This window comes from Triturus cristatus, chromosome 9 (assembly GCF_964204655.1).
Source record: "Triturus cristatus chromosome 9, aTriCri1.1, whole genome shotgun sequence".
NCBI lineage: Eukaryota > Metazoa > Chordata > Amphibia > Caudata > Salamandridae > Triturus > Triturus cristatus.
In genome coordinates this window covers 1,273,553,608-1,273,568,522 of record NC_140592.1, presented here as the reverse complement: position 1 = coordinate 1,273,568,522, position 14,915 = coordinate 1,273,553,608, and positions in this window count along the sequence as shown.

Sequence of the window (14,915 nt, the reverse complement as noted above, 5' to 3'; positions counted from 1 at the left end):
TGTAAGGAGGGATTGTGAGTGACCATTGTAAGGAGTGATTGCGAGTGAGAGTGAGCGACCATTGTAAGGAGTGATTGCGAGTGACCATTGTAAGGAGTGATTGCGAGTGACCATTGTAAGGAGTGATTGCGAGTGACCATTGTAAGGAGTGATTGTGAGTGACCATTGTAAGGAGTGATTGCGAGTGACCATTGTAAAGAGAGAAAGTGAGTGACCATTGTAAGGAGCTATTGCGAGTGACCATTGTAAAGAGAGAAAGTGAGTGACCATTGTAAGGAGTGATTGCGAGTGACCATTGTAAAGAGAGAATGCGAGTGACCATTGTAAGGAGTGATTGCGAGTGACCATTGTAAGGAGTGATTGTGAGTGACCATTGTAAGGAGTGATTGCGAGGGACCATTGTAAAGAGAGAAAGTGAGTGACCATTGTAAGGAGTGATTGCGAGTGACCATTGTAAGGAGTGATTGTGAGTGAGAGTGAGTGACCATTGTAAGGAGTGATTGCGAGTGACCATTATAAGGAGTGATTGCTAGTGACCATTGTAAGGAGTGATTGCGACTGACCAGTGTAAGGAGTCATTGTGAGTGACCATTGTAAGGAGTGATTGCGAGTGAGAGTGAGTGACCATTGTAAGGAGTGATTGCGAGTGACCATTGTAAGGAGTGATTGTGAGTGACCATTGTAAGGAGTGATTGTGAGTGACCATTGTAAGGAGTGATTGCGAGTGAGAGTGAGTGACCATTGTAAGGAGTGATTGCGAGTGACCATTGTAAGGAGTGATTGCGAGTGACCATTGTAAGGAGTGATTGTGAGTGACCATTGTAAGGAGTGATTGCGAGTGAGAGTGAGTGACCATTGTAAGGAGTGATTGCAAGTGACCATTGTAAGGAGTGATTGCGAGTGACCATTGTAAGGAGTGATTGCGAGTGACCATTGTAAGGAGTGATTGTGAGTGACCATTGTAAGGAGTGATTGTGAGTGAGTGACCATTGTAAGGAGTGATTGCGAGTGACCATCGAGGCAGGCTGAGGGGGAGATTGAGGCTGCCGCTGGTTACAGCCTCTGAAATCGATCTGGAGTCCAGTGTTTACAGTGCTTCACCGCTTGTTTTTCCTGCCACCGTGGAGGTGACTGTGTGAAGGGAGCCGACACTGTGACACCGTGCGAGTTGGCAGGTATGAATGGCCAGGCCACTCTCTGCTCCATCTGGGCACATGAGTGTGCCAGGTGCCCCTGTGCCCCCTTTGCCCCCCCCCCCAACCAGTACTTCCACCTCTTGAGCAGTCAGCTGCCCTCTCCTGCTGCCGTCATGTCTCTGCCCTGCCAAGTGTCATGGGTCCTTGTGTGATGCGCTGCTCCAGGCCAGGTCTTTTCTTTAAATTCTAGGGCCTGCAGTCCTGTTTGTTTCATTATAAATAGGGCTCCGTGTTTTCCGTTTTTACAGATTTACAGATAAATACAGACAGAAAAACATTTATTTTCTTCTCTGTATTTATTTTTAAATGAGGATAAAAACGGATATTGGGTGCTCTTTGAATGATTCTAAATACACTTTGATATGACAGCCAGGCCAATAACTGTGTGGTTTGATAAGTAAGGGGTTAAAAAAAAAAGGAATTTTATTAAAGAGGCTTAAACAGCAGTAGATATGCACAAGGCTGGTACTGAAATGTGCATATTTTCCTATGAGTGCATTGAGCTATCTTCAGGGATGTTCATATCTCTGAAACCTGGAAGGCGTTCAAGCATGACTGCATATTTATTGGTTAAATAAATGTGGAAATTTACCAGTTTCAGCTTTACTTTTTTCAAAAAAACATAATAAATATGGATAAATACAGATACAGTTGACAAAAAATAAATATGGATAAATACAGACGGAAATTACAAAAACATAGATACTATAAAACCGGGAGCCCTAGTTATAAAACAGGCATACAAGTCCCAGAATTCAAAGGAAAAAACCTGGACTGGAACAGTACATCACAGCAGGGCCTGGAAACTTGACAGCTATGATGTCTCCTTCTGGTCTCCACGTCAGACCTTGGCAGGGACCATAACCCTGTCGACTGTAGAACTGGGTTTGAGTCGGGCGTGGGCTCAACAGTCTGTGATTCTGGGCAAATCACTTAATCGCCCCGTGTCTAGATACACTTAAAAAAGGAATGTGTCCTTGTGTATTGAAACCGGTGCTCGTGTATAGCGCTCCGATAATTCGGTTCGAGTTCGCGCTATATAATCCAGCAAACAAATAAGCCTCTTTACCTCTCTCCTTGGGTCTCATGTTCTTGTCTCCTGTCCTATTCCAGCGCTTCGAGGCAGTGGCGTCACTAGGGTTGGTGTCACCCGGTGCGGGTAACTCATGGTGTCACCCCCTCACGACTTACCGCATGGACCGAGTCCGCCCCGAGTCCGCCAGTGGACACAGTTGGCAAATAACGGGACCATACAGAATCCTTAGTAACGTTTGTAAATGTAGGTCCTATATTTACAAAATGTGCCTGTTAACAACAGTGTGATAATGATTCGTTAATCAGGTTGTACAGTGGGCTACCTGCTAGTCAACAGTTTATTGGAATTTATAATATCATAGGTATGGTACTTTTCACTGGTGTGATGTTCCCGCTATCCATCAACACGATATATCAGTGGTCGAAGTGGGGGAAAAATAGTAGGGGAACTGTGGGCGGAGAATCAATGGGCGGGAATAACCCAAGGATTGGATCAGTGGGCAGAGCCAGAGGCGTGGCCAGAATGCGCAAACATCCCAATTTTTTGTATTTGTTTGGTTTCACTGCCCAGTTTTATCAACCAATGGATACACATGATTATTTAAGGTTATAATGAGTTATTGACAGTAAAATGTGTTCACAAAGTGGGATATGCTTCTAATCACAGAATGTCCCCAAATACGATAAAATGTGGAAGCACAAGCCATTTGTCTCCGAGCCATGGAGTTTCTGTCATCAGCACTTCTCCCTTTACCAAAACAGCAGTTCAAACATGAATGGCTAAAAATCCTAGTTTGCAAATGTTTTCTAAATAATAATGGCTCTGCCATATTTGCCTCATAATGCAAGATCTGCAGCATGATCTCACCATTTAAACTAATAAATTGTTTGTTGCTCAAACGTATAAAAAGTTAATAAAAAATGTGACTTGTGTTGCTGCGGAGTAGATGACAGTTAATAGCTCACTGTTCTATGTTAGGTTTTTAACTTATAAACTGCAAGTAACAAAAGGATCTCTCTGACAAAAGCAGTAGCCCACTAGCCTATTTACATTATGTGCACTTTGTGATCTGCATGGTACATGTTCTTTGCAGCAGGTACATTAACCCTCTGAGCTACCTTTCCATGAGTCAAATCTTCCATTAGACAAAATTCCGATCTCTCTCTAGGAAGAACATTAATCACCAGAGTCATCATGACATTTTTATTGTTACCGAAAATTACTGGAGGCCAGGAAGGAGGCAGCAAGCGCTTTTAAAACCATAATATACTTGCAAAAATGATGCCTCCACCGAAAGTGAGCACCTGGTGCGGTCACACCGGTTGCACCGCCCTAGAGCTGGCCCTTCTCAAGGGTCCTGTGATCTCAGTGACAGGGTCACTGTTCTAGGGTGTACTGCTTCATAGGCCTGCCGCAAAACTGGAGGTGAACTTCAGTATGAATAGTGGTGGACAAGCCTTGAAGGTTAACCTACACTTGTCATGCTAGGTTCCACCCGCTGGTGCTACGACACCGGGCCTTCTAATGTCTTGCGAAGCCTTCTAAGGTCTAGCATGAGATAGTGCTCTCTCAGGAGAGTGGTCTGGCGGACTGGTTATTAAGGCTGAACCTGGTTCCCCAGTTCCAAATTCAGCAGCTCTGGCCATAATGCCACATCCTCTCCCCCACTGAACACCATACTGCCCCACTGAGAAAAACTCAGACTGCCTTCAACTACAACCCAATTGTTGCCAGCTATAAACACCTGTATACGGCTCAATTTAAATTACGAACTGGGCAAGAGCAATATGTGGCCTACAAAAAAAATTGACAGCATCCTGGAAAAAGCAAACAATCATAGGGAATGCAAACCATGTGAAATGTAAGCAGGAACAACATGGTTACCTTAACGCTTTTACACTCACTGTTCAGAAATCAGTGAGTGCTTTTGCCTGCAAAGTTCAGGACATGACAACAGGGCCCTGAATGGACCCATTTCAATGGCCATTGCTTATATCCTTACAAAACGTAAGCAGTATGGTAAAAAAAGACAACATCCCTAGATGCAGAGCAGCAGTACAAATTTTGTTTTTCAATCCTCACATTGCAGTACCTCCAGGATTGGTGCACTAGTTGCAAGCCCAGGCAAAACAAAGCCAAGACAACAAAAATAGCGCTTCACTGGCAAACTCTGTAAAAGTGGCGCTAATGTGTTTGGGTGTGAATAAAAATCAATCTGGACAGTTTGCTACCACTCTGTCTTACTTTATTTAGTTATTTACTTTTCATATTTTTAAACTTTTATTCCCGATGCTGCATTTTGGAATTAAATGTCAGAAAAATACGACATTGATTTCCAGCAAAAGTGATTTTCTTTTTTGGATCCATTTCACAGGGAAGCAAATAAAAGAAAGGAGAGGAGACAGTGTGCGCTGCGCACAGGCACCTCCTCCTCCTGAAAGGTTAGGTTGCTCTGCGCACACGGGCCCCAGGGCCGGCTTTAGCGCTGGTGGCGCCCTGTGCGACAATGTTTGTTGGCGCCCCCCCAATGACCACCTCCACCACGGATTCTCTCACTAGCACCCTTTAACAGTGACCAAGTCACCATAACCACACTCTCTCAGATGCATTGAATTAGTTATATAGCGCCATCATGCCAGTGTAGGGTTTCCGAGCACTTTGCATCACATGCACATTACACAGAGACAATCAATCATAGGTGTGTAAATCCGTGTATAGGAAATGATACATAAACCAAAGGACTGAAAGTGTAGGAGTCACATGTCATCCGTACTGGTAGGCAGTATAGTTTAAGAGTGCTTGGTGTGGAGAAGCACAAACGCAGAGTCGAAAAAGAAACAGCATCGTTGGGAGTTTTCTTTAATAATAAGAATCTATTTCTTGCCAAATTAACCCTTTTTGCAACATTAATCAATGTTCTAATAATGTATACTTTGCAGTCTGTATGCAGTTCCAGGATGAAAGTTAATAGCTCACTATACTATATTAGGACTTTAAGTTATAAATTGCAAGTAACAAAAGGATGTCTCTTTTGAAAGCAGTAATCTGCTGATCTGCACTCTGGAATCTACTTGGCACACGTTCTTTGCAGCAGGCATATTAACCCTCTGCACTAACTTCACCTAAGTCAAAACCTCAACTTTACAAAACACTGATCTCTCTCCAGGAAGATAATTAATCACACCAGTTATCTTGACATTTATGTGAGGCCTGGTAATTGCCGCGGAAAGAAACGCTGTAGCAGGTGCTTCAAAAGCTAATAAACTTTCAAACACGGCGCCCCCAGGAAGCCAGCACCCGGTCGCACCGCCCTAAAGCCGGCCCCTGACGGGCCCTGTTGGTGTCACCCCACTTGAGGGTGTCACCCGGTGCGGTCCGCACCCCCCGCACCCCCATAGTGACGCCGCTGCTTCGAGGCTTCCTTCGGGTGCCGCGAAGCTGCTTACAGATGGTCACCAGAGCAGGCGGGTGCGGTGTAAGTCCAGTAGTCACCAGTGCCTGTGAGAAGGTGGCTGGGCTGTGATAGTCGCATGTGAGACTAGTGGCGTAGAAGAGCGGTTGGTCTGGGCCAGAGTCAGTAAGGTCAGTCTAGCGCCTCTGAAAACAGGTGCTTTAAAGGTACATTATTGGACGGGGGGCTGTAAACTGACACTTCCCTCTGTGGGGGAGGGGGGCTGTACCTGTTACTTGGCACGTCTGCCTCCACCTGTAATAGATCACCGTCCCGGGTTTTCCCAGCCTCCGGAACCCCAGTGCTGCGTGTGCCGGAATGTCCGTTTTTGCACCAAGATCACAGACCTTGTGTCTTCGTCTGTTTGTTTGCTGGCCACAGTCAATCAACAGAGGTGATAATGAAATCACAGGATGTGAAAGGATGCAGACATGCGAGGGGCTCCCACACCGCCCCCCTCTCCCCGGATGTCACCGCACTCATGCAAACCCCGTGCATCCAGTTCCCCCTAACCCTGCTCTCGTTTACTGCCCCATCTGGCTCTACCGGGGGCAGCTCCGTGCACCTGCCACCGACACTGGGGTGCCTGTTCCGGTGTCTGCACTGCATTCGTATCAGAGAGCTGTGGAAGCACTAACTGCCCTGCTGAGAGCTGTGCCGTGCACTGACCGCCCTGCTGAGAGCGGTGCTGTGCACTGACAGCCCTGCTGAGAGCTGTGCCGTGCATTGACTGCCCTGCTGAGAGCAGTGCTGTGCACTGACAGCCCTGCTGAGAGCTGTGCCGTGCTCTGACAGCCCTGCTGAGAGCTGTGCCGTGCACTGACAGCCCTACTGAGAGCAGTGCTGTGCACTGACTGCCCTGCTGAGAGCGGTGCCGTGCACTGACAGCCCTGCTGAGAGCTGTGCCATGCACTGACAGCCCTGCTGAGAGCTGTGCCGTGCACTGACAGCCCTGCTGAGAGCTGTGCCGTGCACTGACTGCCCTGCTGAGAGCTGTGCCGTGCTCTGACAGCCCTGCTGACAGCTGTGCCGTGCACTGACTGCCCTGCTGAGAGCTGTGCCGTGCACTGACTGCCCTGCTGAGAGCTGTGCCGTGCACTGACAGCCCTGCTGAGAGCTGTGCCGTGCACTGACTGCCCTGCTGAGAGCTGTGCCGTGCACTGACAGCCCTGCTGAGAGCTGTGCCGTGCACTGACAGCCCTACTGAGAGCAGTGCCGTGCACTGACAGCCCTGCTGAGAGCTGTGCCGTGCTCTGACAGCCCTGCTGACAGCTGTGCCATGCACTGACAGCCCTGCTGAGAGCTGTGCCGTGCACTGACAGCCCTGCTGAGAGCTGTTGTGAGAAGTTGGCCTGGTATATGCTGGTCACTAGTTAAAGTGGCCACCTTGCACCAGTCCAATTCGACTCTTATGGCAGATAGGTTTAAGACAACCTTTATTGAAAGCTATCCTAGTGGTAGCTGTGGAGAGCAGCCTTCAGGCTAAGTCTCTGAGGAATGTAAAGCAGCTTGTTTTACCTTATAATCTCTTGAATCACTAAATGAAAGGACACCACACAGGTATATATATATCAAATATATATGTATTTATTAATAACAACTCTCTGCTAATCTCTTTATGAGATTAGAAGTCAAGGACATATGCACAAATCAACATTTCACAACAAGTTAAGCACAAATATGGCTGGGGCCCTAGGGGCGTTCCAGACCATATACTAAAAAAGAGACTTAAGAATAACAACTTGAGAAGGGACAAGGCCTAGGGCCTTCAGAAGCGCTGGGGCTTCACTAATCCACCCAAGGCAGGTAAGTAAAGGACCCATGGGAGACGCGTGCAGTGTGAGAACACAGCCACGGATCCCAATTGACTTCAATGGAGCAAGTCGCGGTTGGAATTTTAAAGTTTTAGGATACTTCGGGAGAGTCTACAAGCAAGTCACTTACAGGGTAAGTAGTTCGAGGGCCAACACACACAGGAGCACCGTAGTGCTGGAGTTACCTCACCCAGGGAAGCCGGGTGCATAGGTGTCTTTTGGTGTCGGGTGGCGGCGTCGTTTTCAATGGAAGCCAAAGAAGACTTGCTGCTTGTGAAGACAGAAGTGTCTAGTGGAATCCAAGGCTGGATTCTGAAGAAAGACGACCTGAAAGCAGAGGGGACAGTGTTCAAAGTCACTTGGCAATGACCCGGGGCAAGGAAGCTGGATGCCCACAGTCATCGGGTGATTTCAGGTGATCCAAGGGTGTCTTGACTCTTCAGCCACGAGGTCCAGGAGGCGTCGGCGACAACTAGGAGTTAGATTTGGTGTGTCCCACAAAGTTTGCAGCTTACTGCAGTGTCGGTGACCAGATTGGAGGTAACAAGCCTTGGTAACAGCAAGTCTCGTGAAAAGTGTAAAAAGTCAGCGGTGCAGACCAGTAAGGTCTGAGGGACTCACCCAGCAAGGGTAAGTCAGGGCAGGCCTGGAGCAACCAGGGGAGCCCTTTGGCTTTGTAGAAAAGTCTTCTTGGGAGCCACAAGCCAACCAGCAAGAGGTGGCGAAGATGCCTCGGGAGGATTCACTCAACAGGGGCCCACGGTCACTCGGGACGGGGTAGGCCTCTAATCTTCAGGGGAAATCCTGCTGGAGGCTTGGACCATAAGTGGTCCAAAGCACAAGTTCGTAGAACGTTGTGAAGGGGTTGCACTCGAAAATAGTACACGGTACCCAGGGATTGCGGTTTCTCGTCACTCGTGGGGTCCACTTGCCTCAGCGTCACTGGGGACTCACGATGGCCTTGGAGAAGTCAGGAAATCCTCTTGCTAGGATGCAGGGACTTTGAACTCTGGCGGGAGCGGGAACGTTTGCGACCATTGATTGCAAAGGTTGGTGCCTGCCAAGCAGGGGAGTCATCTTTGACTCCAAGGGAGATTCTTCAGTCTTCCAGAGGTAGTGGAACGTCAAAGGTCCAGGATTCTTCTTCAGAGCGTCGTCCAGGGATATCAAGTTTGCAATGGCAAGGGTTCCCTAACTTATACTAGAAGGAAGGGAGGGACTAGCTTTATGACCCCACCTATGGGAGGGTCAGGGGAGTGGGTGGCTACACCCACTTCCCTTTGTCCAGTTTCACGCCAGAGCAGGGGCAGGTAGCCCCTGAACCGGTTTGAGCTGGCATATGCACAGAGGAGCCTACTGCTCCCCCAGTGCAGGACTTCAAAGCACTCTAGGAGTGCACCCACCCAGCCCCAATACACTAAACCCTGTCTGGGAGGTGGTTACACCTCCCTGTGACAAGATGCCTATTGTTGGGCCTCCTCCACTGCGAGTTTTGGTCATCAGCAGGAGGGCAGCCCAGTGTCTGTGACTGGTGGCATCCATTTTGTGATGCCAGGGATCTTCAGGATTCTACCGTGTTTCCACAGTGGGTACATGTCTATCCCTCTAGAAGGGTGGGATCATACTCCCACACCAGTTATTGGTGTGGGAGTATTATTCCAAAGCGTTTGACACCAAACACGACATGTTTTGATGCAGCCATCCCAGAGTTAGCATTTACCGCGAGGTTATAATGCACTTAAGAGTATATGGTTTGACCGCATTCACAAACAGCCCCAGAGACTAGAATCTGAGAGCTGCAGAGGGGCCCTGCTCAGGCAGAGGCACCCCCTCACATGGAAACCAAGCACCCTGCCCTCAGGATTGATAGGGCCTGCCTTAGGGGTGACTGATAGGTTTAAATGTGTGTGCAGGGAGAGGGATAGTGAACCTATATCTCAGTGAAGAGTGCTAACACTACCTCACCCAGGCTGCAGTAGCAGGCCTGTGGTGTCAGATTGAGAATGCTTCCCAGGGGTGGCATAATACATGCTTCAGCCCCTGGTAGACCTGTGAAGTACCTATGCCCTTGGTACCTAAGGTACCATATACTAGGGGCTCATAAGGTTACCACAGTATCCAATCACTAGTGCATCTAATATGCACACCAAGTTGTTTAGAGAGAACAGAGAGACTGGGGCCCTGATTTGCAGGAACCCAGCCAGACTATAGCCAGAAACCAGTGTAAACATCAGAAAAAAGTGGGGGCAACGTAAGTGCAGATCCTACTCTCCTACAGCTGTGCTGTGCACTGACTGCCCTGCTGAGAGCTGTGCCGTGCACTGACTGCCCTGCTGAGAGTGGTGCCGTGCACTGTCAGCCCTGCTGAGAGCTGTGCCGTGCACTGACTGCCCTGCTTAGAGCTGTGCCGTGCACTGACTGCCCTGCTGAGAGTGGTGCCGTACACTGACAGCCCTGCTGAGAGCTGAGCCATGCACTGACTGCCCTGCTTAGAGCTGTGCCGTGCACTGACTGCCCTGCTGAGAGCTGTGCCGTGCACTGACTGCCCTGCTGAGAGCTGTGCCATGCACTGACTGCCCTGCTGAGAGCTGTGCCGTGCACTGACTGCTGTGCTGAGAGCTGTGCCGTGCACTGACTGCCCTGCTGAGAGCTGTGCCATGCACTGACAGCCCTGCTGAGAGCTGTGCCCTGCACTGACAGCCTTGCTGATAGCTGTGCCCTGCACTGACAGCCCTGCTGAGATCTGTGCCGTGCACTGACAGCCCTGCTGAGAGTTGTGCCGTGCACTGACAGCCCTGCTGAGAGCTGTGCCGTGCACTGACTGCCCTGCTGAGAGCTATGCCATGCACTGACAGCCCTGCTGAGAGCTGTGCCATACACTGACAGCCCTGCTGAGTGCTGTGCCGTGCACCGACTGCCCTGCTGAGAGCTGTGCCGTGCACTGACTGCCCATCTGAGAGCGGTGCCGTGCACTGACTGCCATGCTGACAGCTGTGCCGTGCACTGACAGCCCTGCTGACAGCTGTGCCGTGCACTGACAGCTCTGCTGAGAGCTGTGCCCTGCACTGACAGCCCTGCTGAGAGCTGTGCCCCGCACTGACTGCCCTGCTGAGAGCTGTGCCATGCACTGACAGCCCTGCTGAGAGCTGTGCCGTGCACTGGCTGCCCTGCTGAGAACTGTGCCGTGCACTGATAGCCCTGCTGAGTCTGTGCCGTGCACTGACAGCCCTGCTGAGAGCTGTGCCGTGCACTGACTGCCCTGCTGAGAGCTGTGCCGTGCACTGACAACCCTGCTGAGAGCTGTGCCGTGTACTGGCCACTCTGCTGAGAGCTGTTTCATGCACTGACATGGTCGGAGTCACTGCTCTGCCCCGCGCAGCTCCACGTTAAGGCTCTGCCCCCAGCACCAGCTTGAGCCCTTCAGGTAGGTGTTCGAGGCCCCCCTCCACCCGCAGGCTCCTGCCTGCGCCTCATCCCTGGTGCCCTGCTGCTGGTCCGCTCTGTTCTGTCTCTTTCGTCCCTCTGCTCTTTACTCATTTCATTCTCTTTGCCTCTTGTCTCTTTGCCTTTTTTTCATTGCGTTCTCTTTGCCTCTCTCTCTCATTGCGTTCTCTTTGCCTCTCTCGCTCATTGTATTCTCTTTCCCTCTCTGCCCTTCTTTCATTTTGTCCTCTTTGCCTCCCTCGCTCATTGCGTTCTCTTTGCCTCTCTCTCTCATTGCGTTCTCTTTGCCTCTCTCGCTCATTGCGTTCTCTTTGCCTCTCTCTCTCATTGCGTTCTCTTTGCCTCTCTCGCTCATTGCGTTCTCTTTGCCTCTCTCTCTCATTGCGTTCTCTTTGCCTCTCTCGCTCATTGCGTTCTCTTTGCCTCTCTCGCTCATTGCGTTCTCTTTGCCTCTCTCTCTCATTGTGTTCTCTTTGCCCGTCTCGCTCATTGCGTTCTCTTTGCCTCTCTCTCTCATTGCGTTCTCTTTGCCTCTCTCGCTCATTGCGTTCTCTTTGCCTCTCTCTCTCATTGCGTTCTCTTTGCCTCTCTCTCTCATTGCGTTCTCTTTGCCTCTCTCTCTCATTGCATTCTCTTTGCCTCTCTCATTGCGTTCTCTTTGCCTCTCTGCCCTTCTTCCATTGCGTTCTCTTTGCCTCTCTCTCTCGCATTGCACTCTCTTTGCCTCTCTTCCCTTTTTTATTGTGCTCTCTTTGCCTCTCTCTCTGATTGCGTTCTCTTTGCCTTTTGTCTCTCTTCCCTTTTTTTCATTGCACTCCCATTGCCTTTCACTCGGCCTCTCTTTCCCTCCTCGCTCCCTCTTCTCGCACTCCCTGCCGCTGCTGCCCCTGTGGCCCCCCCCAGTGTGCCGCTCCCGCCTCCCAGCTGATTATCCTCCCCGACCCCTAATGACGGCCGCTGGCATGCCGAGGCCGTGCCAAAGGCAAGCCCGTCTGCGCCCGTCCACCACCTTACCCTCGTCCCCAGACCCCCCGCCACTACGAACCCAGCACTCTCCACACACTCAACCCCAGACGCAACAACAACTGCCAGCTTTCGACACCAAGCAACACCCAAGGCCCGATCTCCTGCCGACACTGCCGCCACACCTTCACCCACCTCCGAACCCACTGAGCTGCATCCTCCTCAACGTACGCTCCCTGCACAGACATGCCGTAGAAATCTGAGACCTCCTCAACACTCACACGGCCGACGTCACCTACCTCACAGAGACCTGGACCAATGCCAGCTCCGCACCCGACATCGCAACGGCCATCCCCGACTGATACAAGATCCTGAGAAAAGACCGCCCAAACCGCCCAGGAGGAGGCCTTGCCATTGTTCATAAAAGGTCCCTCCAATTGACAACAACCAACTCAGACAACGCCTTGCCCCCTAGGAACACATCCACTTCCAGATCCAGCCCAACTCCAGAACGACGCTCTGTGGAACACTCACCTATAGACCTCCTGGACCCCGCACCTCCTTCACCAATGCCATCGCCGACCATATTGCACCCCACGCCCTCGCCTCTACGGACTACATACTACTCGGAGACTTGAACTTCCAACTGACCAATTACAGCGATCCCAAGACCACCGCCCTCCTGGAGAACCTCACCAGCATAGGACTGAAACAACTTGTCTCCACCCACCCTCACACAGCAGGACACACACTCAACCCCTTCTTTGCCAGAGGAAACAACATTCGCTTCAGCCACATCATGGAACTCCTCTGGACAGACCACCACTGCATCCATTTCTCCTTTATGAAACCCACCGCACCCAAGCACGCGTGCCACCTCCCATGCAGAACCTGGAACAAAGTCTCAGAAGAACACCTCACCTCTGCCCTCACCTGCACTCCACCCCCAACTACGACAGATGCCAACACAGCGGCAAGCAACCTCCACCAATGGATCGCCAACTGCGCCAACACTTTTGCCCCCCTTCAGAGCACCACGAGGCGACACAACAAGAAAGCCAACTGGTTCACCACGGATCTCCGAGAATCCAAGCGCTCCTGCTGACAACTGGAGAAGACGTGGATAAACAGCAAAACCCAGGAAGCGCGCTCCGTCTACAAAACAGCCAACACAGCACACCACCAACTCATCAAATCAACAAAGAAAAACTTCATCCAAGATAGAATCCTCTCCAATGCCCACAACTCCAAGGAACTCTTCGCCATCATACAGGAATTCGCCAAACCCAGCAGCGAAACAACTAACCCTTCCTCCCAAGACCTCTGCAACAGACTCAGCTCCTTTTTCCACCTCAAGATCAAGACGCTCTAAGACAACTTCGACGAACAAGACCACGGAACCGCCTCAACTCCCACCCCCAACGACACCACCCAATAGACCCTTCTCACCTGGAACCCTCTCACCTTAAAGACAATGAAGAGCATCCACTCCAGAGCACCTTCTGACCCCTGCCCGCCGCACATCTTCCACAGGGCCGCCACTGCCATCACACCGGAGCTACGCCAAACTACAGATGGACCTCAAAAACGTCTCAATCCGGATTCCGCAGCAACCACAGCACCAAGACCGCCCTCCTCGCCACTACCGACGACATCCACACCCTCCTCGACCAAGGCCACATGGCAGCCCTCATCCTCCTGGACCTATCAGCAGCCTTCAACAACGTCTCCCGCCGCACACTAGCCACCAGACTCTACGACGCCGGCATCCAAGGCAAAACCCTAGGCTGGATGTAATCTTTCCTCTCAGGCAGAACACAGATAATAAGACTCCCGCTCTTTCATCTCAGAACAGACAGAGATAAGATGCGGAGTACCCCAAGGATCCTCCCTCAGCCCCACACTCGGCTCCACCCCCTCCGCATGGGACAACACCAGTTGGCCCCTGCCCTTGGAAACCCACCCACCCACCCCAACGGACCATGCACGCAACCTCAGCATCATACTTGACTTTTCACTCACCATGAATCACCAGATCAACGCCATATCCTCCACATGCTTCAACACCCTCTGCATACGTCACAAGACGTTCAAATGGATCCTCCCTCGACACCAGGAAAACTGTCCTCCATGCACTCATCACCAGAAGACTGGACTACGGCAGCGCCCTCTATGCTGGAATCAACATAAAACTTCTCCGCAAACTTCAGACCGTCCAGAACGCCGCAGACAGACTTATCCTCGACATCCCTCGACACCACCATATCACCCACCACATCTGCGACCCCCACTGGCTCCCCATCAAAAGAAGAATAACCTTCAAGCTGCTCACACACGCCTACAAAGCCCTCCACAACACCGGACCTCAATACCTCAACGACCGAATCTCCTTCCACGCCCCTAAGAGAAACCTGCACTCAGCCGACCTCTCCGTAGCCACCGTCCCTCTTTTGTACAGGACCAGAGCAGGTGGAAGATTCGTCTCCTACCTCGCAGCCAAGACCTGGAACAAACTCCCCATTCACCTCCGAGGAAGCCCAAAACTGTACCAATGCAGAAAGGACCTCAAGACCTGGCTCTTCGATAGACCCCAATGGAGCTGCTGACACCACCCCCTCACCCTCCAGTGCCTTGAGACCCTCACAGGTGAGTAGTGCGTTCTACAAAACCCTGATTGATTGCTTGATTGACTGACCAGCCCTACTGAGAGCTATGCCATGCTATGCCCACCTATGCTGAGAGCTGTGAAAGCACTGACCACCCTTGCTGTGTGCTGTGTCATGTACTGACCACCTATGCTGAGAGCTGTGCCATCTTTACCTACCTATGCTGAGAGCTCTTCTGTGCAGCAACCGACCCTGCTGAGAGCTGCACCATGCACTGGCCACACTGCAGAGACCTTTTAAATGCACTGACTGACTGCCCTGCTGAGAGCTGCACTGTGCACTGCTCACTTATGCTGAGAGCTGTTCCATGCACTGACAAGCCCTGCTAAGAGCTGTTTCATGCAC